The sequence below is a fragment of the Suncus etruscus genome, chromosome 11 (assembly GCF_024139225.1).
Source record: "Suncus etruscus isolate mSunEtr1 chromosome 11, mSunEtr1.pri.cur, whole genome shotgun sequence".
NCBI lineage: Eukaryota > Metazoa > Chordata > Mammalia > Eulipotyphla > Soricidae > Suncus > Suncus etruscus.
The window spans coordinates 2,714,137-2,736,751 of NC_064858.1; the positions used below are offsets into that span (position 1 = coordinate 2,714,137).

General features: G+C 56.2%; 1 protein-coding gene across 5 annotated transcripts in view; it reads right to left on the reverse strand.

Annotated features, from left to right (window-relative positions):
• MEF2A (myocyte enhancer factor 2A) overlaps window positions 1-6,271 on the reverse strand; it is a 51,163-nt gene extending 44,892 nt beyond the window's left edge. For all 5 annotated transcript variants that reach the window (XM_049782688.1, XM_049782686.1, XM_049782689.1 and 2 more), the window contains exon 1: window positions 6,178-6,271. The gene's annotated coding sequence lies outside the window, so the exon portion shown is untranslated. The remainder of the gene's footprint in view (window positions 1-6,177) is intronic.
• Between the last annotated feature and the right edge of the window lie 16,344 nt (window positions 6,272-22,615).

The following is a 22,615-nucleotide window of genomic DNA, read 5'->3' on the forward strand; positions in this document are numbered from 1 at the left end:
CCAGCCAAAACCCAACTGAGGAGAAGCTGCTTTCAGAACCTCCTGTACCCGAGTCGTCCCCCAAAAACGAGCTTTGTTTTAGGCGAATCCCTTGACCTGATCTGCATGGTCACTACAGTGCTGCTTAAACTGTTGTTGCTGAGTTCACATAAAATATAAAGTCTGATGTCCACGTGTCTGGGTGAGGCCTTCCTCAGCACCGCACCTCTAGGCCCTTCGGCTGTGAACAGGAATGGCGGAGAAATCGACACCAGCAGTCAGTCAAAGTGTCACGGGAGACAGCTCGGCTTAGTCTATGGCCCAGTCCGCCATATGCATTTCCTCCCCTGGTTTCTGTCCTTGGGCCTTTCCCAAGCAGCTTCCTCTTGCTGCTTCTGCTCTGGCTCTCTGGCTCTTTTCCCTCTCTTCCCCCAGCCTGATCCTTTCCTTTACCCTCCAGGTCTCCACCCACCAGGGTGCAGGGAAGCCCTGTAACCCAACAGAAAACTTAGGATGCAGGGGGAGGGAGGCCTTACAGCTTTGCTTTACGTCCCACAGCAAACACAAGATTTCGTATCCAACTTTATTAGTTTGGAAATGTGCGCTGTTGTTAGAGTTGTAAAAGGTCTCGGCTATCCTAGTGAACGTTTCCCAATTGCTAAGATTTTTTGAATCGTGTGTCTATGGAGTAGCTTACTCTCAAATTTGCAAAAAGTCTTTGTCCACAGAAGTAGACGGAAAAGGAACTGGGATGCTATCGACCCTTATTACAGCGCTCTTAAGAATGTTTAGAAAACTTATTTTCAAGCTAGATATATGTAGGAATGTTCTTGTGAAGTTTATGGAAAGGAACACAGACGGCCTCGACACATATTGCAGCGCTTGATCTAAGACTGTTGAAGGATCTTTATTTTTGTTTTTGGGCCACACCCGGTGACACTCAGGGGTTACTCGTGGCTACGCGCTCAGAAATTGCTCCTGACTCAGGGAGAGCCGAGCTCCATGGTCCCCGGTGCCACAAGACCAGAGGCCCCTTCAGTCTGCCAGACTGCCACGCAGGCTTCAGAACGTCCACGTGCCATTCCCACGTTCTGGGCATGGCGTCCATTTCCGACTTGTCCCAGACACAAGTTTATTAAGATGGTACAGGTGAGGGCCGGAGAGATAGCATGGAGGCGGAGCATCTGCCTTGCATGCAGAGGGACGGTGGCCTGAATCCCAGCGTCCCATAGGGTCCCCCGAGCCTGCCACGAGCGATTTCTGAGCACAGAGCCAGAAGGAACCCCTGAGCGCCACTGGGTGGGACCCAAAAAAAAAGAAAGGAAAGTTGACAAGACTCAAGTTCTCCTTTTGCTCTACGATGGCAAAACTATGAAAAACCAGCAAACGCATCCGTCGACCCAAAAGTTTCTACGAGACGCGTTCCAGACACTGTGGGACGTATTTGCCGAACATGCGAGCGAGAACGAGTTTCCTTGCCCAAGACGCTCAGATGCTCCGGAAAACAAGACGCAGCCACTACAGAACTAAATAAAGCCGGCCTAGACGGAAAGAGGGGCTTCCACAGTGGCTCTGATCGCCAGCGCCCTAAGGGCCAGAGAGATGGCTCGGGGGGTGGGGGAGAAGGCTGAGCCACCCTGCCTACGGCGGACCCCGATTCACCCGAAGCAACACCACTGAAGTGGGGGCCGAAGAGACCCCCACCTGCCATGGAGAACAGGCAGTGACAGGACCAAGCGAGCGAAGGGCTGGCTGGCTGACAGAGCCGAGGACTGTCCTTCCCAGCCCGCCCAGCCCCTGGCCGCCAGAGCACCCCTGGGGGACGCCTCCTCGCTGTCACCCAGGGGGTCTTGAAGAATGAAAGCCTGCTGCCCGGGGGAACCTCGCAGTTTGCGTTTTCAGCGTGTCTCTCGATGCCGGCCCTCAGTTCCTGGTTTCTGGTCTTGTCCAAGTAAACACACAGGGAGGACTCGAAGGAACGGCTGACAGGCCAGAGAGAGCACAGCGGGAGGGCCTTTGCTCTGCACGCAGCTGGGGGTGGTGGTTCGAATCCCAGCATCCCGTAGGGTGCCCCGTGCCTGCCAGGAGGAGCCGATCCCTGAGCATTGCCGGGGGTGGCCCAAAACCCAACCAATCACTTAATAAATGAATAAACTGCTTTAAAAAATCCAAAGACCATCGAGACCAGGGCCAGAAGGTCCAGCCCAAGGCAGGGAGCTTATCACAGAGCGAGGGGGCGGACAGCGAGAGCAGGGAAGGAAGGTGCACGACCACCACGAGAGTCGCGAATGGTGCTGAAACGAGAGAACGTGATTCGCACGATGTTTGAAAGGAAAAAAGGAAGAAAGAGAGCGAGAGAGGGAGGGAGGGAGGGAGGGAGGGAGGGAGGAAGGAAGGAAGGAAGGAAGGAAGGAAGGAAGGAAGGAAGGAAGGAAGGAAGGAAGGAAGGAAGGAAGGAGGAAGGAAACTTCTAATGAGTGATGAAGTCTTGGCTCTGGGGAAACAGACATTTGTGAAAAATAAATAAATAAATAAATAAAATGAGAGGAATAGTACCGAGTTCCGCCGTGACCCAATAATGCTGATGACATACGAAAATGCATTCTGAAGTCTGATTGTGGGGGAAACGTCGTGCCAGCTGACCAGAACCACTTGCTTTGACTCGACGCCTCCTCAGCACCCACTTTGCGCTCGGTCTCAACACCCACAAACGAGCGGCGGCGATCGAACATACGAGACGAGTGAGAGGAGAGGCTGGGGTGTTGTCCGGTAAACTAAACAGTAAAAACTAAAATGCAGGGGCCCCAGAAATGGCACCGGGTCAGAGCTGGGCCTCGGGAAGACAGTCAGAAGCGCCTGGGCGGCTTTCTGGCCTTACACCAGGGGCCTCAGACTCAATTTACCCGGGGGCCGCAGGAGGCAAAGTCGGGGTGAGGCAGGGCCGCATAAGGGATTTCGCTTACCAAATATTCGCAATAAGAAATCGCATTAGTGAGGAAAAAAATCGCATTAAACATTTGCATACCCCGAACGATTTTTTCCTTACTAATGCGATTTCTTATTGCGATTATTCGAATACTGCGATATCTGAAGGCCGGCTGCGGGCCACAAAATGTCCTACGGAGGGCCGCTTGCGAGTTTGAGATCCATACACAGGTGAAACCATTTCGGTTTAAGCAAGTAGAAAACTTGAGGGCCACGATCTGGAGACACATTTGATTCCAGGGGCCTGAGCAGTAATGGCACAGCAGGTAGGGCGCTTGCCTGGCACACAGCTGACCCGGGTTCGACCCCTGGCATCCTACAGGGTCCCCCACGCTTGCCAGGAGCGATTTCTGAGCGCAGAGCCAGGGGTAGCCCCTGAGCGTGTGGCCCAAAGACCGAAACAAAACCTAAAGAGCAATCCCCTTTGATCGCCAAAGCAGCCTTCAGTGAAGGCGGGCACACAACTTCGCAGTCACAACTGGGCTCTCGGACCTTCCTTCCTCCCTGCACATCGGAACACGACGACTGAAGAGACTGGAGAGACTGGAGAGACTGGAGAGACTGGAGAGACTGAAGAGACTGAAGAGACGTCCCCGAAGGAATCCTTCCCAGGCGCGGACGCCAACATCTGCATGGCCAAACGCCTCCCAAGCTTTCTATTTGATGCCGCTTCTGATAAAGGCACCATCTGGGCCGGAGCCAGCGCCAAGGGCGGGGCGCATGCTTGGCACGCCGGAGCCCAAGTTGCAGCGCCCGCACCCCATGGCCCCGAGGACCAGACAAGTGGCAGCGACGCAGACGGGCCTGATCCGGAAGCCAGGAGACGACGACGCGGTTCCTGTCCACCCGCACGGAATTCCAAAGAGAAAACCTGAAGCTGCACAGCAAGTGGGGAAACGAGAGGTCATTCCCATTGAAGAAAGAGAGCCCGGCCCGGAGACAGAGCACAGTGAGTGGCGTGTGCCTTGCAAGCAGCCGATCCAGGACCCAAGGGGGTTGGTTCGAATCCCGGCGTCCCATAGGGTCCCCCGTGCCTGCCAGGAGCGATTTCTGAGCCTGGAGCCAGGAATAACCCCTGAGCATTGCCGGGTGTGACCCAAAAACCACCAAAAAAAAAAAAAAGAAAGAAAGAAAAGAAAGCCCGTCTCAAAAGCCCACTGACACAAAAACGAAGGACACAGACCCTTCTCAAACCAGAACCGAAGACAGAGCTGCTGCTGCCGCCATCCCCGAGCCCCAAGGAGCTGCTTTCCTTCCACCAACGGCCCCCAACTCTCACCCACTTTCCTTAACCCGTTTTCTTTTCCCCCTTAAACTGAGCTAAAACACAGCGGGGCGTAAGGAAGCCAGCCCCGGGCACCTCCACTGCGGGGTGTGGGAAGAAGAAACAAACAAACAAAAACCTTTCTCACAGGGCCTCGATTCCAATGTCCCCCAAATTCCAGAAACTGATTTCCTGGGTCACCATAGCCAGAGTTTAAGCAGGAGAGCAGAGGAACACCAGGAAGGCCCCACGACCACTCCCCACAGCGGAGAACGAAAGCCCCGAGAACGGCTCGTCCGAAGGCTCGTCCGAAGGCGGCAAGGCCTGGAAAACCGCTCGAGTTTGCATCCCGCTGAGCGGGAGGACCACTGAGACCTTAGGGCGTGAAGTCCCCGGCCCGCTTCTCGCTCGGCACGGCACGCGGGCTGAGAAGGCCGAGCCACGGCGCAGGGTCGTGGGGGGTTCGAGACGGCCGACGGCGGGTAGGGAGGGAAAAAGCAAATCCAACTGAAACCCGTGAGAAAACGCGCCGGACTTTTCCCAGCGCGCGACGCCGCCGCCGCCGCGCCGCGCGGGCAACATTGTCGCCACCTGGACTCTTCGACGCCACTTTGAAGCCGGGCTGCGCGGATACAAAGTCGTTCCTTTGTATCGAGGATCAGCCGCGAACCGCAACCAGAGGCTGCTACTTTGTATCGGAAATTCGCGGCGGCCGCAGCCTAAATCTGTTACTTTGTAACAACGACTCGCCGCGACTCGCGACCCGGAGCTGTGACTCTGTATCAGGGCTTGTTACTTTGTAACAGGGACTCGCGGCGACCGCAGCCTGAAGCTGTTACTTTGTAACAACCGCGAGCCGCAACCCGGATTTGTTAGTTCGTAACAGTAACTCGCGGGGATACATTGGGGGGGGAGGGGAGGCAAGTCCTTCTGCCCGCTCCCCAAAACCCCGTCTGAAAAACCATCGCCCGCCCTCGAGGGCCCGCGTTTGCCTCTCCCTTCCCGCAGCCCTGCGCTCCGAGGGGGACGACGGGCTGGCTCCACGTGGCAGCGGCCACAACAAGGCTGGGGCGCGGCTGGACTCCCGGGTGGGGGGTCCCCAAAGCCGCGGACCCTTCTGGGCTGACCCCCTAGCGCGCGGCTGGCCAGTCCACTCTCCGGGCTCGGGAAATCCGACAGCGTCGGCTGTGTCAGCGTCGGGGGAAGCACGGGGCGGCGAGGAGGGCGCTGGCCCCAGGTGCCACCCACCCATCCGTCCGTCCGTCCGTCCCCGGCCACCACCCAGAGTCTCCCCGAGCCCCCCCAGAAAAGGATCCTTAAGCTTCGAGCCGGCCAGGAGCCGGCCCTGAGCACCGCCGGGTGTGGCTGGAAAACAACTCCCGCCCTCCGACAGCCCGAGCGCGGAGCCCCCGGAGCGAGTCCCGGAGGGGCTGAGACCAAACCCGCTCCCCACGACCCGCAGCGTCGGACAGAGCCGCCAGGGAAAGGTCCGGGCCGCGCCCCCCGCGTCCTCGCCCCTAAAAAACAACACCTCGCGCCTTCTTACCAACTCGCCGGCGCCCCGGGGCGCTCTCCTCCCCGCGGAGACCCCCCGATCAAGACTCCCCTTTCGATTAGGAAATGAGACGCGACGGAACGAGGAGGCAAAGTTTCCGAGACGCAAAAGCCCAGCGAGAAGCGTCCTGCGCGCCCCGCGGCCTCGGGCTGCGCTGGGGGCCCTGCTGGGGCGCCCCGAATTTCTGGGGAGCACCCGCGGGGTCGCGGCTAGGCCGTGTGAGACCCCCGGGGGCTCCGTCCACTTTCCCCGCAGGCCCCGCCGCCCCCCGAACCCCTGGAGCCCCACGCCCCGCCCGGCCCCACCCAGGGGCGCCGACCCCGACCCCGACCCCGGGGCCCAGCACCCCGCCCGAACCTCCCGCGCAGCCGGGCTGCAGCCCCTCGGGCCTCACCGTGCGCCGCCTGCGCTCCGCCCGCTCCTCCGCGGGCCCCGACGGCCACCCGGACGCTCCCCGCACCGACCCGGCGCTACTTTTAGGCCGCGGCCCCGGCCCGGCCGGAACTCGTTGCCGCCGCCCCGCGCCTGCGCAGTGGAGGACGCTCCGTATCCCTCCGCCTCCCGCCCCGCCCCCTTCCGTGTCCCTCCGCCGAGTTTGGCCGTCGGTTTGCAGTCAGATTTGGGTTGAAGCCTTTGCGTTTGTTTGTTTTTGGGGGGAATACTCCTAGGGAGTTCGACACGGGAGGCTGGTTCTCTTTTAGGAGTCCGCAGCCGCCCCACAAGGACGTGAAGGGGAGGACTCTTTTTTTAAGAACGGATCACTCGGTTCGTCGCGCCCCTCCGCCGCGGCTTTCTAAAGTGGGAGGGAACTGCCCCTGATTGACACGAGGTCTGCCGAATCAGAGCTCGTCGCCTCCTACTCAGCCAATCCGTTACTTGGGAGGCGTGGTTAGATGACGTCCCGCCCTCCCAAAGTAGGCGGGAGCGTTCCTGATTGACACAGGACGTGCCCAATCAGCGCTCGCTGTTGCCCAATTAGCCAATCCTTTACCTAAAGGGCGGGGCTACATAACGCCCCTCCCTCTTAGAGGCGGGAGTACAACGCTTGTCCAATCACAGCCCGCAGCTGCTAGAATCAGCCAATCCGAGATGCAGAAGGCGGAGCTTCGCGGGGCGGGGCGGCAGCGGCGTTTCCTCGGCTTCACAGTCTAGCTCTTTGGGGCCGGGAACTTTCTAGATCGACACAGCTGCTATCCAATCACCGCTCGCGGTCTCCGGAGACAGCCAATCCGCTATGTAGGAGGCAGGATCTCGGCGGGGCTTCGAGGCGTGAGGCTGAAGGTCCGCCGGTTACTGGCAGAGTCCTTCGGGCTTGTGAGGACAACACCCCTCGGCGGGCGGCTGCCGCTTTGGTCCGGGCCACGGCCTTGAGGCGGTCACGGCTGCGCCCGGAGCCTCCAGGATGGGAGGGAGCCGGGGAGCGAGAGAGGGGCTGATGGGGGCCGAAGAGACATCTTGGAGGGAGGGCGTGCGCCTGGCGTGCAGAAGGACGGAGGTTCGATCCCCGGCATCCCATATTGTCCCCGAGCCTGCCAGGACCGATTTCTGAGGGTAGAGCCAGGAGGAACCCTTGAGCGCTGCTGGGTGTAACAAAACAACAACAACAACAACAACCCCCCCAAAAAGGGAGGGGCTGAAACTGACTCAGGACCCCCCCAAAAAACCCCAGGAGCAACCCCGAGCCTGGCATGGCCCCACCACCTCCCCCAACCGCCCACTTAGTTTCCCTTCCTATTTTTGGCAGCAACAGAGCAAAGGGAAGCGGGGCGCTGGTGTGTCCCGTGCGGGATCCGAGAAGACTCGAACCCACAGCCACCCGGTTGCATTTTGGGTAGGAGGTTGCAAGGAGGGAGGTGATTTGGTGCTTCACGGGCACCCGTGGGCGGGCTTGGCCTCCCCTCTAGGGCGTCGGGGCCACCTCCCTCTGCCGCCCGCCTCTCTTCTGCCCCCTCCGGTGCCCACTCCCTGGGCACAGAGCCAGCTGGCCCCGGTCACCAGGACAGGAGACTCTGTGTCCCGCCCTGGGAGTGCTCAGGGACTGAGTCAGAGGAAGAGGGAAGTGAAGGCGGACAGTGGAGGTTGGGGGGCTTCCTCTCAAGGGCCGGGCCGGGGGCCCAGCTCTGCCCCCAAGAAAGGGGTCACGGCCTCAGCAGGCCCTGGAGACCCGCCTTGATTTCAGCTCCAAGCCTGCTGCAAAGGCAGGAAGCGGCCGGCCCAGGACAGGCGACGGGAACTTCTGGCCAGGGCTGGGGACTAGAGGTAGGAGGCTGCAGGGAGGGAAAGAGCTTGCCCTGTGTGCCTCGGACCCGGGTCAGAACCCTCAGCAAAGCATCAGAAATGGCCTCAGACCTCTGGATGGCCAACCACCCCCCCCACCCCCGTTTAGTGGAGCTGGGTTGGGATAGCAAAAGATCTGGATTGAATCCCCACGCCTCATGGGCCCTCCAAAAAGCACCAAAAGCAGGTGTGCCCCCCCAAAAATAATAATAATAATAATAATAATAAAACAAAAATTGGCAAAAAGCAAGAACTCAGAGCTGGAGCAATAGCTCAGCTGTAGGGCGTTTGCCTCACACGGACCTCAGTTCGATCCCCGGTGTCCCATATGGTTCCTTCCCCAAATCAGGAATAATTTCTGAACGCAGAGCCAGGAGAAATTCCTGAGCGTCACCTGCGTGGCCCAACCCCCCCCCCCAAAAAAAAAGAAGATAAGATAGTAATGAAGAAAAAAACGTTTCCGAATTCTCCGGCATCTGTTGGACTGAGCAAAGTTTCCAGCACTGTCATTTGTGTTTGAGGAACCAATGTCAAGCACTCATCAGGGAGAGCCTCGGTTCAGGTCTGGAAAAACTACCCCAGAGCAGAAATGATGCACGCGACAGAACCTTTAGAATGGTCCCCCCAGGACCCCCTCAGCCCCACCAGGAGCGACCCCCGAGCACTGCCAGGCGCGCCCCCAAACAAGCCCATCGACAACGCAAATCCTGTCCCAGCAGCTTTGGGCCCAGACCCTACGAGGAGCCTTCGTCCCTGCCACGGGCGTTGGCGGCACTTCAGAGGCCCGAAGCGGCTGTCCTCCCACGCGAGGGGCACAGGTGGACGTGGACGGGCCGAGGGACCGCTGGCACCAGCTCTGCTGCCCCCCAGCTGCGCCAGAGGTCAGGGGGTGGAAGCGGACCAAAGGTGCCAGCCGGGGGCCTCGGGGAGGCCTCACAGTAGAAGCTGGAGGGGCTGGAGGAGAGAGAGCGTGAGGGAAGGGCGTTCGCCTGGCATACAACCAACCCGGGTTCGATCCCCACCAGCCCGTATGGTCCCTTGAGCACTGTCGGGTGTGATTTCTGAGCCCAGAGCCAGGAGGATCAGCCCCGAGCGCACCAGGCGTGCCAGCCCCCCAAAAAGAAGAAATGTTTCTCTCCGTGAGCAGGCCCCATCCCAAGAGAATGAGATTCTTGGTTGCCTTCCTTTTTAGTTACTTATTTATTTATTTTTGGTTTCGGTGCCACCGAAACTGCTTAGGGTTTCCTCCTGGCTCTGCACTCAGAAACCTCTCCTGGCAGGCTCGGGGGATCCTATGGGATGCCGGGATGGAACCTGGGTCTGTCCCGGGTTGGCTGCGTGCGAGGTAAACGCCCTCCTGCTGTGCTGTCACTCCAGCCCCCTGGGTTGCTTTCTTCACTGTGTGGGTTTCTGTGTGATTTAGGATGCCAGGATCAGACCCAGGCCAGCCGCATGCCAGGTTGGTGCCCTCCCCCCTGAACCGTGGCTCTGGCCCCTGACTGCCTTCTTGCCTCACCGTGCCTAACCCCTTGCCTGGCCCCTAATAGCAGCCAAATGAATGTGTGTTCCATATTTCCTTTTTTGTTTTTGTTCTTTTTGGTGTTGGGGTCACACCCGGTGACACTCAGGGGTTCCTCCTGGCTCTGCACTCAGAAATCACTCCCGGCAGGCTTGGGGGACCCTACAGGATGCTGGGATTCGAACCACCATCTTTCCTGGATAGGTTGCTTGCAAAGCAAACACCCTGCTGCTGTGCTCTCTCTCCAAAAAAAATTCTTTTTTTTTGTTTGCTTGTTTGTTTTTGGGGGGGCACACCCGGCGAAGGCCTAAGAGCCTGCTTTTCTACCAAGGTCCTGCAGGAGGGGCCTGAGAAACGGTACCAAGGACAGGGTGTTTGCCTTGCACAATGCCAACTCCAGTTTGATCCCTGGCATCCATTTTGGCCCCCCCAGTCCTGCAGGAGTGATCCCTGAGCATTGCTGGGTGTGGGCCTAAACCAAAAACAAAACAAAAAAAAAACAAACAGACCAAGATCCTGGGAGTCTTGGGGAGCGATAGCACAGCGGTGGGGCCTTTGCCTTGCTAGCAGCCAATCTAGGACTGATGGTGGTTGGAATCCCGGCGTCCCCTACGGTTCCCCTGAGCCTGCCAGGAGTAACTCCCGAGATTCCTTGCGGTGAAACCCAAAAACCGAAAACCAAACCAAAACAAAAAGAATCTGCTGCTTGTGGAGAACCCTGAAATGCTTCCCTAGTGCCTGGTGCAAACCAAGAAAACCCAACTTCTCTGAGTGGGGGAAAAAGCCAAAGGGCTTCTGAGCTGCCGGGGCCAAAAGCCTAGTGGCTGAAAGTGTGGAGAACAGCCTTCTTTGATGGGTTCACCCCGTTTTCAGAGTCTGCTTCCCTTTTCTGTCCTTTTGTTTTGGGGCCACACCCAGGCGTGACTCCTGGCTTCGTACCCAGAAATCGCTCCTGGGAGGCTCAGAGGACCCTACGGGAGCCGGGGATCGAGCCCCGTTTCATCCTGGGTTGACCAAGAGCCAGGCAAATGCCCTTCCACTGTGCTATATATCGCTCTGGTCCCACGTAGGATTTCTTTCTAAGTGATGCTTGGGAAATCGCAGCACATAGAACCCACGAGTAATAAAAACGTCAGCTGTCTCGGGACTTGGACCAAGAACCCACATCTTGGGGGGACATGGAGGTGTCGGGGCCATCCAGTGGTCAAGCCTGTGGGTCACGGTGCTCAAGGAGCGTGTGCAGGGCCAGAAACGGGGACCCGAGGGAGGCATGCAGGGGGTGTGTCCTCCCCCTGTCTTCTCTCTCCAGCCCTACGACCTGACCTGCACCCTGAGGAGCAGAAGTGAAGGGCAGGCAGGCTGTGCGCAGGACACGCTCGGTTGAGCTCCTGGGACAGCCATCGGGCCTGAATCTATCTTGGAAGGCCGGCGTCCTCAGGGACAGGACGTGGCAGCCAGGCAATAGCGTGCATCGTCAACTGTTCCCTTCAGGCCTTCACGGAGTCCGTCCCTGGGTCTGGGGCAATGACACAGCGGGGAGGCACTTGCTTTGCAAGGGGTCCACCCAGTTTGGTCCCTGGCGTCTCTCTCCAAATCCCACCAAGAGTGATTCCTGGGGCCGGAGAGATAGCATGGAGGTAAGGCGTTTGCCTTGCATGCAGAAAGTCGGTGGTTCGAATCCCGGCATCCCATAGGGTCCCCCGAGCCTGCCAGGAGTGACTTCCGAGCATAGAGCCAGGAGAAACCCCTGAGTGCCTTCAGGTGTGACCCAAAAACCAAATAATAATAATAGAGAGAGATTCCTGAGCACAGAGCCAGGAATAACTGCTGAGTACTGCCCGGTGTGGTGGGTATCTGTTTATTTTGGGGCCACACTTGGCAGCGCTCAAGGGGTTATTCCTGGCTCTGTGCTGAAAACCACTCCTGGCAGACTCGGGGGACTTTATGGGGTGCTGGGGATTGAACCCAGGTCAGCTGCATGCCAGGCAACTGCCTCTGTGCTATTACTCCAGCCCCCCAAAAGGTATCTTAGCTCTGAACGTTCCCCGGACCCTGAAGTCTGCTCTGGTGCCCAGCACCCCCTCCTGATGTCCACTTTCTCCTCCTCCAGCTACCGTGGTTATTGCCTGCTGTTCCCTAGGCCAGGCCACGGCCCTGGGGTGGTGACTAGACGAGACGAGGCTGTGCGGTGCAGCGGTGTGTCCTCGCACAGTGGTCAGCAGCCACATGCGGCTCTTGACACTTTTTAATGCAGCTCTTCCGTGTGAGAGCCGGGCGGCCACTCCAGGCGTCAGGACTCTGCTCCTAGCCTCTGTCAGTGCGAGTGCGCACCCTGGGTGGCTCTCAAAATAAATTTCAGTCGTGGTTTTGGCGAGATTTGGCTCCGTTGAAAAAAAAGGTTGCCCACCACTGTGATTTTGGGGTGGGTCCTTCTCCCCTGGTCATCACTCACATCCTCCTAGCCGTGTCTGCCTGGAGCAGGCCAGCAGAGGACGAAGCAGGCCTGTTGCCGAGGCCCGGGTGACCGCAGGCTCGGGCATCTCAGCCGTGGTGGGCAGTGGGCAGGGCAGGGCCAGGCCAGGCTGAGTCATTGTGGCAACAGTGTCCCGGAGGCGACGCCACGTGACCCCGACATCCTCTGCCTTTCGTAACATCACCGGGCTGGGCCTCTGCTGTCCCGGCTACCCAAAAACTGCAGTCGATTCGTTCTATTTTGGGTTCTCCTGCGAGGGCCACCGTGTTAACACGAGCCCGCAAGAATGAGGATTTCCTCTCAGATTACAGACAAACTCCGCACTCATTGTGAGGGAATTCAAACAAGGCAGGAAAAGATAAGAACCTCGGGCCACTCGAAGAGGAATTTTTTGTTATTTTTTTTATTTCAGTGTGAAGATGAAGGAAGTGTTTTATGACCCATCCAGCTAGTAATTAGAACTCTCTTCTCTTAGAAATATATATATATATATATAATGTTTGGGTTTGGGGCCACACCCAGCGGCATTCCGGGGTTACTCCTGGCTCTGTGCTCACAAATTGCTCCTGGCAGGATAGTACAAAGGCTCAGGGGACCATATGGGATGCTGGAAGTTGAACCCAGGTCCGACCTGGGTAGGCAGCGTGCAAGGCAAATGCCCTACAGCTGCGCTATCTTTCTGGCCCACTTAGGAAGATATATATTGGTTTTTGGGTCCCATCTGGCAGTGCTCAGGGGTTACTCCTGGCTATGTGCTCAGAAATCGCTCCTGGCAGGCGTGGGGGACCATGTGAGGTGCCAGGGATCGAACCACAGTCTGTCCTAGGCTAAAGCACGCAAGGCAGACGCCTTACCAGTTGTGCCACCTCTCTAGCCTGTTTTTATTTTTATTTATATTTTTTGGGCCACACCCGGCGGTGCTCAGGGGTTCCTCCTGGCTGTCTGCTCAGAAATAGCTCCTGGCAGGCACGGGGGACCCTATGGGACACCGGGATTTGAACCAACCACCTTTGGTCCTGGATCAACTGCTTGCAAGGCAAACACCGCTGTGCTATCTCTCTGGGCCCGTTTTTAATTTTTTTTTTTACCTGTGACTGAAATAGTCCAAACCCCCATTTTCAAATGCAGACAGTTGGGACCGGAGAATAAATAGCACAGAGCTTAAGGCATTTGGATTGGCCCCTAACTAACCCTGCTTGTGACTCCCAAGCACTTCCAGGGCTGACCCTGAGCACAGGGCCTGGAATACGCAACAGTTCCTGAGCATCGCTCTATCGATGGTGTGGAAAAGCCAAATTAAATAAACTCTATGTAAAATCATCATTATCACTTTTGCCCTAGTAGAGACAGATAACCTCATCCACAGACACTTTCTGGGTCCCGCAGGGGCACAGTGGACTCCTTTTCCCTGGAGTGACTCTGCAGCAGAGGTCTGCCCAAGATGGTCCAAGCAACAGCCGGGATGGGCCTGAGAGGCAGGCAGAACGCTTACTGGGATGATTAAACGGGAGCCCCTGGCGAGTTTTCTGTTGTCTTCGTGAAGAAGCCGCCAAGTGGAGTCTCTAGGGTAGGTGAGTGCAGTGGTCAGGACACAATGGGATGGTGTGTGGGCCCGGTCAGAGTAGTATACTGTACCATATATATGCCAGTTTATAGTAAAGAAAGGTGAGACAGGACAAGAGAGGAAGTACATGCCATGTGGAGTACAGTACAGTGGACAGGGCAGGATAGTTCAAAGGCTAGCGCAGTGGACAGGGCAGGATAGTTCAAAGGCTAGCGCAGTGGACAGGGCAGGATAGCGCATAGGGGAGTGTGGAGATGGGGGAGTATATGGGCCCAGCCCGCATAGGGTCAAGCTCATCAGTAGAGGCCGGTTCAGAGCAATGTTTCTCAAGCTTCCGACCACGGTCCACCTCTGACTTGGTTTCCTCCCACCCCGAGCTCCTGGTCAACCCCCATTCTCGTGCCATTGACATTTAGTCACGCTGAGGTCGAGGGGTCACGTCTGCAGGTGTCTGGGGGGCCACGCGGGGTCAGGGATGGAGCCTGGGGTTCCCCATGCGTAGCAGGTGCTCCGGCTCCAAATGAACGGTCAGCGGAGGGCACAGAAGGCTGGGAAGTCGCCGGTGCTTCTGGCATGTTTGGGGCTGGCCAGGCTTGTCTCTCCCAGGGCCCAGCCCACAGAGCTCGTCTCTCAGAGGCCTGACAGCTGACTCGGGGTCCTGGACCGACAGGTGGGGGACACCTGTTCGCAGCTGTGGGACGGGTTCGACATGGGACAGCTGCAGATGGCGGGGAGCTCCTCCGCGGACAGGCGTCCTCCAGCTGTTGTACCAGTAATGGGCTAGGCACGATGACACATGGACCCCCGGGCCCTTCCATGGCAGAGCGGGCCAACCCTGTCCGGGTCACCCCCTGCCCCCAAAAGTCTTTCTTCTTCAAGTGAACCGACAGTGACCTGACCCTGTCTGTCCACACCCGCTGGCGGATTCCAGGGCAGAGTTGCCCACTCGGGCCAGCCGGCCTGTGAGGGGGCTACAGCCCCTCAGCACAGGCCCGAGTGTCTCCTTAGTCTCTTCACTGCCTGCAGGGACTAGTTTTCGGGTTTTGGGCCACACTAGGTAGTGCTCAGGGCCTTGCTTGGGGTCCAGGCCGGACTGGGAAGGGAAGCCACGTTGCAGCCTCTTCCGGCTGAGGATTCTGCGCCTAATTCCAGAGCGGATGGAGGCGGGACGTGCAGCCGTTACCTGAGGTGGAGTGAAAAGCTGCCTGTGCATTTTTGGGGTGAATTCTGGGGGTCAAAAGGGCCTAAAGGAACCACTCAGTTCCTGAAAACTTTCTTGTGCTCAATAAACAAATGATTTGGGGGAGGGTCGGGCCACACCTGCTGATGCCCAGGGGTTACTCCTGGCTCTGTGCTCAGAATTCGCCCCTGGCTTGGGGAACATATGGGATGCCGGTTCGTTTGGGTCCGCTGCGTACAAAGCAAGCGTCCTACTGATGCGCTACCACTCCAGCCCACACGTAACCATTAAGACCATTTTATAAGGGGCTGGAGGAAGAGAACAGCAGGCAAGGCAACCAGATTTGATCCCTGGCATCACATATGGGCCCCCAGACCCTGCCAAGAGGGTCCCTGCTCTTTTTTTTTGTTTTGTTTTGTTTTTGGGCCACACCCGGCGGTGCTCAGGGGTCACTCCTGGCTGTCTGCTCAGAAACAGCTCCTGGCAGGCATGGGGGACCCTATGGGACACCGGGATTCGAACCGACCACCTTTGGTCCTGGATCGGCTGCTTGCGAGGCAAACGCCGCTGTGCCATCTCTCCGGGCCCCCCTGCTCTTTTTTTTAAACATTAAAAAACTCTTCATGTTCGCTTTGTTTGGAAGCCACACCGGCAGTGCTCAGGGCTCCTGCTGCTTCTGCTGTCAGAGACATTCCCAGTGATGCTTGGAGATCCGCTGGGCAGCCAGAGATCCAACCCTGGTCAGCCACCTGCAAGGCAAGTGCCCTGCCAACTGTGCTCTCTCTTGTGTCCTTTTTGTTGGTTCGGTTGGTTGTTTTGGGATCACAACTGGCAGCGCTCAGGACTCACTCCTGACTCTGCACTCAGAAATCGCTCCTGGCAGGCTCAGGGGACCATATGGGATCCGGGATTCAAACCATCGTCCTTCAGCGTCAAAGGCAAATGCCCTACCACTGTGTTATCTTTCTGGTCCCTTGGGTCTTCCTTTTCTTTTCTTTTTAAATTATTTTTTATTTTTGGGCCACACCCGGTGATGCTCAGGGGTTTCTCCTGGCTGTGCGCTGAGGAATGGCTCCTGGCTTGGGGAACCATATGGGATGCCCGGGGATCGAACCGTGGTCTGTCCTAGGTTAGTGCAAGCAAGGCAAACATCTGACCTCGAGTGCCACCTTGCTGGCCCCCCCAAAAAAATTTTTTTAATTCTCTTTACTATCAGCCATTCTGCAATCAGTGTAGGAAAATACTGCACGGGGAGAATTCCCAGGTAAGGAAAACCAAAGGCAGAGTCACAGATGCTGAGTAGACGCATTTTATTTCCACCATGATGGCTCTTGATCAAAGAGACAAACGAGAATTGACTTCCAACGGCTTCGTCTCAGCGCTCGCTGCCAGATCTTTTCACTTATCAGATCTTCTCATCTTTTCACTTGAAAGACGGAACCGAGGGGCTTTGGCTCTGCCACTGAGCTACATCCTAGGTCCAAAAAAAAGTCCCTGCCACCTCGATTCTGCCCCTGTGGGCTGAGTCCGAGCTCAGGTCTTCTGGAGACAGGCCTGTCAAGAATGGTTCCATCCGGCCGGAGAGATAGCACGGAGGTGGGGCGCTTGCCTCGCATGCAGAAGGATGGTGGTTCGAATCCCGGCATCTCATAGATTCCCCCGAGCCTCCCAGGAGCGATTTCTGAGTGGAGAGCCAGGAGGAACCCCTGAGCGCTGCCAGGTAGGGCCCAAAAACCAAAAAAAGAAGGAAAAAAGGTATGGTTCCATGTCTGGTCCCACAAGAATGTCAACAAAAGGGCCTCGCTCCAAGCCTGGAGGCCACGTGTGATTTGAACCAGCCTGTCTCCCCCCAAATTTGGAGCAACCGAATATTCTCTTTTCTAGACTTCAACACCAGAGCAGAGAGTGGCGGGAAGGATTTCATCACTCCAGTTTTCGTGTTCTCAGTCAGGCACGCTTCCACTTCCCCGATCTGCTAAAAAAAACTGCACACACCATTTCTCCGGGAGTGGCCCCAATCTCTCGTGACCCCAAATGTCGTTCCCGCAGCGGCGAGTCGGAGCACGAAGCATTCCTGGAGCTGTGGAGACAAGGGCCGAGTTCTTATCGCCCTGCGCCGGGAGTGAGTCTGCCGGGGCTGTGCCGAGAGTCGCTTTCATCTGCGTGCCGGATCGCAGATAGACACGATCAAATAAAATCAAGACAAGATCTTGCCTCGTAAAAATCTTGCCTACAGCGTGAACCAGACGCCGTGCCAAGACGGGGCTTAGCCAAGTTTGTGCAATTCCCCGGCAGAGGTGGAAATTTCTGGCAAAAACAGGGACCTCGTCTTCGCTTCCCGAATAAAAATAAAACTGTTGGGGCCGGGCGGTGGCGCTGGAGGTAAGGTGCCTGCCTTACCTGTGCTAGCCTTGGACAGACTGCGGTTCGATCCCCCGGCGTCCCATATGGTCCCCCAAGCCAGGAGCGACTTCTGAGCGCATAGCCAGGAGTAACCTCTGAGCGTCACCAGGTGTGGCCCAAAAACCAAAAAAAAAAATAAAATAAAATAAAACTGTTTTCTCCAGTGATTTCTTTTCAAGAGGGCTTTCACCTGGCAGTGCTGGGGGGTGGGGGGGCATACGCACTGTTGGGGGTGGAGCTTGAAATCTTATGTGGGATAGACGAAGCTACCTGAGGCGTATCTCTGCTTCTGAAATGTTTTCATTAAAACAAAACTTGAGGAGTCATATTTTGGCCCCACCTGCCAGTGCTCAGGGGTTCCTCCTGGCTTTGCATTCAGAAATAGCCCCTGTCAGCTTGGGGGACCATATGGGATGCTGGGAATCAAACCCAGGTTGGCTGTGTGCAAGGCAAACGCCCTACTGCTGTGCTATCGCTCCAGCCCCAGGCGTCTTTTTTTTTGTTTTGTTTTTTGGTTTTTGGGTCACACCCAGCAGCGCTCAGGGGTTCCTCCTGGCTCTGTACTCAGAAATTGCTCCTGGCAGGCTCGGGGGACCCTATGGGATGCCGGGACTCGAACCACTGTCCTTCTGCATGCAAGGCAAACACCTTACTTACCTCCACGCTATCTCTTCAGCCCCTATTTTGAAACTTTGTGAATGTGGAAAACTATGGCTTGGCTTCTGGGTTTTTTCATTTAGTGTGTGTGTGTGTGTGTGTGTGTGTGTGTGTGTGTGTGTGTGTGTGTGTGTGTCCACCACAGGATCTCACACTTGCAACTCCCGAGCTTGGTGCCCAGCTACAGACCACAGCTTCTGCTGTTCCTGATTTCATTTCCTTCCTCTGCAAAGCCCAGGATAAACAGATCCTTCCAGGCCCGGAGATGCGGCTCAGCCACTTTGGCTCCGTCTCCAACGGTGTTTGCAAGGGGTTGCATCAGCCCAGAATGTTCCAGGCTCAGCCACTGCTGCTGGAAGACAAAGAGCCAGTCTTCCACTCGGGGAACTTTTACGGGAAGCGCGGCTCCGGGGAAAACACTGCCGAGGGACGTGTCCACCTGAGGCGCCACAGGGAATGACGGAGCCTGGAGAGGCCCAGATGCAGTAGGGAAAAAGCCCGAGTCTGAGAAAGAAGACGACGGGTGAGGCACTTGCCTCGTCCCTAGCTCTGGGAGCATATATGGATATATAAAAAAAAAAAAAAATATATATATATATATATATATATATAATATTATGCTTTATCCCACAAAATTATTTGGGAAGCAAATAAGTTAGGTAATCTAAAACATTTGATCAGTTAAGAACTTTGTTTGGGGGGCCGGAGCGATAGAACAGCGGGTAGGGCGCTTGCCTTGCATGCACTCGACCTGAGTTCGGTCACCGGCATCCCACATGGCCCCCCGTGCATGCCAGGAAGGCGTCCTGAGCAAAGCTAGGAAGAACCCCTGAGCACAGCCGGGTGTGGTTAAAAAAAGACAAAAAAAAAAAGGAAAAAAAAAAAGAACTTTGTTTGGGGGGGGGCCGGAGAGATAGCATGGAGGTAAGGCGTTTGCCTTTCATGCAGGAGGTCATTGGTTCGAATCCCGGCGCCCCATATGGTCCCCTGTGCCTGCCAGGAGCAATTTCTGAGCCTGGAGCCAGGAATAACCCCTGAGCACTGCCGGGTGTGACCCAAAAACCACACACACAAAAAAAAAAAAAAAAAAAAGAACTTTGTTTGGGGCCAGAGAAATAGCACAGCGGCATTTGCCTTGCAAGCAGCCGATCCAGGACCAAAGGTGGTTGGTTCGAATCCCGGTGTCCCATATGGTCCCCGTGCCTGCCAGGAGCAATTTCTGAGCAGACAACCAGGAGTAAACCCTGAGCATCGCCAGATGTGGCCCAAAAAAAAAAAAAAAAAAAAAAAAAGAAACCACCCCTGGGAGGCTCGGGAACCCTATGGGATGCCAGGAATTGAACCACCATCAGTCCTGGGTCAGCCGCGTGCAGGACAAAGGCCCTACTGCTGTGCTCCCTCGCCAGCCCCAAGGGAAGGTTTTAGAGGCAGTTTTTGGCACACGGCGTAAAAGACAGGCACCTCTGCGGATGACGTAGTCTGAGGATGGGACCTGTGGTTTCGCTGAGCTAGGTAGGACACGTTCTCCCCCTGGGAACCAGCTTCCCAGCCTGGATTCGTTGCTTTCTCCTCCCTCTGCACTTTCAGATCATGCAATTAAACGCCACTGAATTCCAGGCCACACCCCCCCCCCCCACACACACACAGCCTCTCAGCCACGTAAGTTCCCCGGACTAGAACCCAACACCGGACACCCAGGCCTTCTGCTCCACGCACCTCCAGCCAACGCAACAGGCTTTGCGTTTTTCCAAAATGCCTTCCATTGGGGCCAGACATGCTCACCGAGAAAGACAGACCGTCATTATTTCGCTCGCTTTGGGTTTGGGGTGTTGATCCCCAGCGTTAGGGTCTCTTGACTCCCATCGAGAGTGACCCCTGATGGGGCTGGAGTGATGGCGCAGTGGTCGGGCACTCGCCTTGCCTGTGGCTGACCCAGGACAGACTGTGGCTCGATCCCCGGGCGTCCCATATGACTGCCCAAGCCAGGAGCCATTTCTGAGCACATAGCCAGGAGCAAACCCGAGACGTCACTGGTGTAGCCCCCAAAATTTAAAAAAATAAAAAGGGAGTGATCCCTGAATGCAGAGCCAGGAGTAGGCCCTGGGCACAGTTGGGTGTGGCCCCTAAAACAAACAAGCCCACAATAAATTTGTAAGGGTGGGCATGGAGACTGTATAGGTTAAAACTGTTTGGTCAGGCAGGAGAAACAGCACAGTGGTAGGGCGTTTGCCATAGATGCAGAAGGACGGTGGTTCGAATCCCAGCATCCCATAGGGTCCCTGAGCCTGCCAGGAGCGATTTCTGAGCGTAGAGCCAGGAGGAACCCCTGAGCGCTGCTGGGTGGGACCCAAAAACAACTGCTTGTCTTAGACCCAGGTCCCACTCCTGCCTTTCAGAACATGGCCCCGGGAACCCCAAGTCTTGGTCATCCTGCCCAGTAGGTCCCACATGGCCCAAAGTGGGCCCTGGACCTGCTGAGCAGAGCTTGGAAGGCCCATCCCCACCCCCCAAATATCGGGAGGCCCATCACATCACCACTCCTTGAGTAGAGAAGGTGCGGAGGTGGGGTTGGGGGAGAGGCTGAGGGCCGTTGGGAGCCAGCAGAGGCGAGCGTGGGGAGTCAGCGCTGGAGACTTCGAGGTGACAGGGGTGTGGGTTGAGGTTTCCTGTCCTGAGTCATAGAAAACTGGAGGACAGGCGCCTTCACATGAAGAAATGGTTCACACAGGACTTTTGTCTCCGTTCTCGGAGGTTTCAGCTGCCAGATTTGGGGAGAAGTGGGAGCCCGTTTGGTAGTGCGCAAGGCTTCCTTGTGGCTCTGCATCAGGCGCCCCTCCTGGCAGAGCTCCAGTGACCATCTGGGGGACTGGGGATTGAGCCCAGCCCAGGTTAGCCGTTGGGAAGGCAGTGTCCTGCCTGCAGCACGATCTTTCTGACTCCTCCAATTGCCGGATTTTTCCATCTAGCTAAAGTTTGTTGTTTGTTTGTGTGTTTTGGGGCCACACCCAGAACCATCAGGAGTTACTTTTAGTTTTTTTGTTTTTTTGGGCCACACCCATTTGATGCTCAGGGGTTCCTCCTGGCTACGTGCTCAGAAATCGCCCCTGGCTTGGGGGGACCCTATGGGACGCCGGGGGATGGAACCTCGGTCCTTCCTTGGCTAGCGAGGAGTTACTCTTAACTGCACTCAGGGATCCGTCCTTTTGGTGCTCAGGGGCCCATCTGGGACCTAGGTTGGCCTTGTGCACAGTAAGTACCCTACCTGCTATGCTACTGCTTTAGTCCCAAATATTTTTATATTCTTTTTGTTCATAATTTCTTTTGTTCATAATCACCCCAGGGTGTGATGGTGCAGGATCTCTGAGAGAGAGAGAGAGAGAGAGAGAGAGAGAGAGAGAGAGAGAGAGAGAGAGAGAGAGAGAGAGAGAGAGAGAGAGAGAGAGAGAGAGAGAGGGCTAGTGTGCAGAAAGAGGGACTGCAGGCTGGATGTTCACCCCGAAACCAAGGAGAAGGCTTGGGAGCATCCTACTCCACGGATCCAGCCAGATACCCAAACCCAAATGTTAGGAGCTGGCGAGTTAGCACTCCAGTGGTAACAGTTTAGTGGTAGGACATTTGCCTTGCACGCAGTCAACCTGGGACAGACCTGGTTCAATTCCCAGCGTCCCATATGGTCCCCCAGCCTGCCAGGGGCAATTTCTGAGTGCAGAGCCAGGCGTAACCCCTGAGCACTGCTGGGTGTGGCCCAAAAACCAATCAATTGATCAATCAATAACATTTAAAATAAGCCTTAAAATAAAAATAGTCAAATGTTATCTGGATACTGGGATGGCCAGATGTGGAGAGGCAGAGTGGGCCGGCCTTCTGCAAGGCAAGTTCCCTCCCCTCGGTACCATGTCTGGCACTGGGAGGGAAGGAGGAAAGAGAGAGACTTTACGGAGTGGTGATGAGACAGTCCGTGGTGGTGACTGGTGACCTTGTGAAGGGACTTCCTGCCCCTGAATTGCCTCCTAATTGGCTCAAATGGTCAATTTCAAGCTTTTGCGCTAGGCGTATTCGACCACAGAGGAAAAAACTCACTCAGAGAAGAGCAGGGAAGAGTGTCGTGGGGATGGCTAGGATGGCTTCTGCCTTACCTCATCGCTCCCACAAATGTCCTCTGTGGTCCTCCCAGGCATCAGAAAGATTCTACCTCGTGTCTAGCAAACCATATTCTATTTTATCATCCAGAGGTTTCGGAACCTGAGGGGCCAGCGAGGCTTCTGCTTGGAGTTTGAAAATTCAGCGTTTCAGGGCCGGCATGATCGCGCAGCGGTAGGGCATTTGCCTTGCACGTGGCTGACCCCGGACGGACCTGGATTCCATCCCCAGTGCTCCATTTGGTCCCCCAAGCCAGGAGCAATTTCTCAGCGCAGAGCCAGGAGTAACTCCTGAGCGCTGTGGGTGTGCCCCCCAAAACAAAACAAAACAAAAAATTCAGCGTTTCACCCCTGTTTCTAATTCAATAGGTCGGAAGGCCAGGGGTGGTTTCTGAGTGCTGCCAGGTGTGACCCCAAAACAAAAACAAAAAATACCCTTCCCTATGATTTTGAGTCTGACCTATACAGACATAATCACACTTCATAGCACCCCACAAACAAAGGGGGAAAAAGAATCAAAAAATTAAAAAAAAAAACAACACAAAAACCTTAGAGTCCAGAGCAATATCATAGCTGGGAGGGTGTTTGTCTCGCATGCAGCTCACCCAGGTTCGATCCCC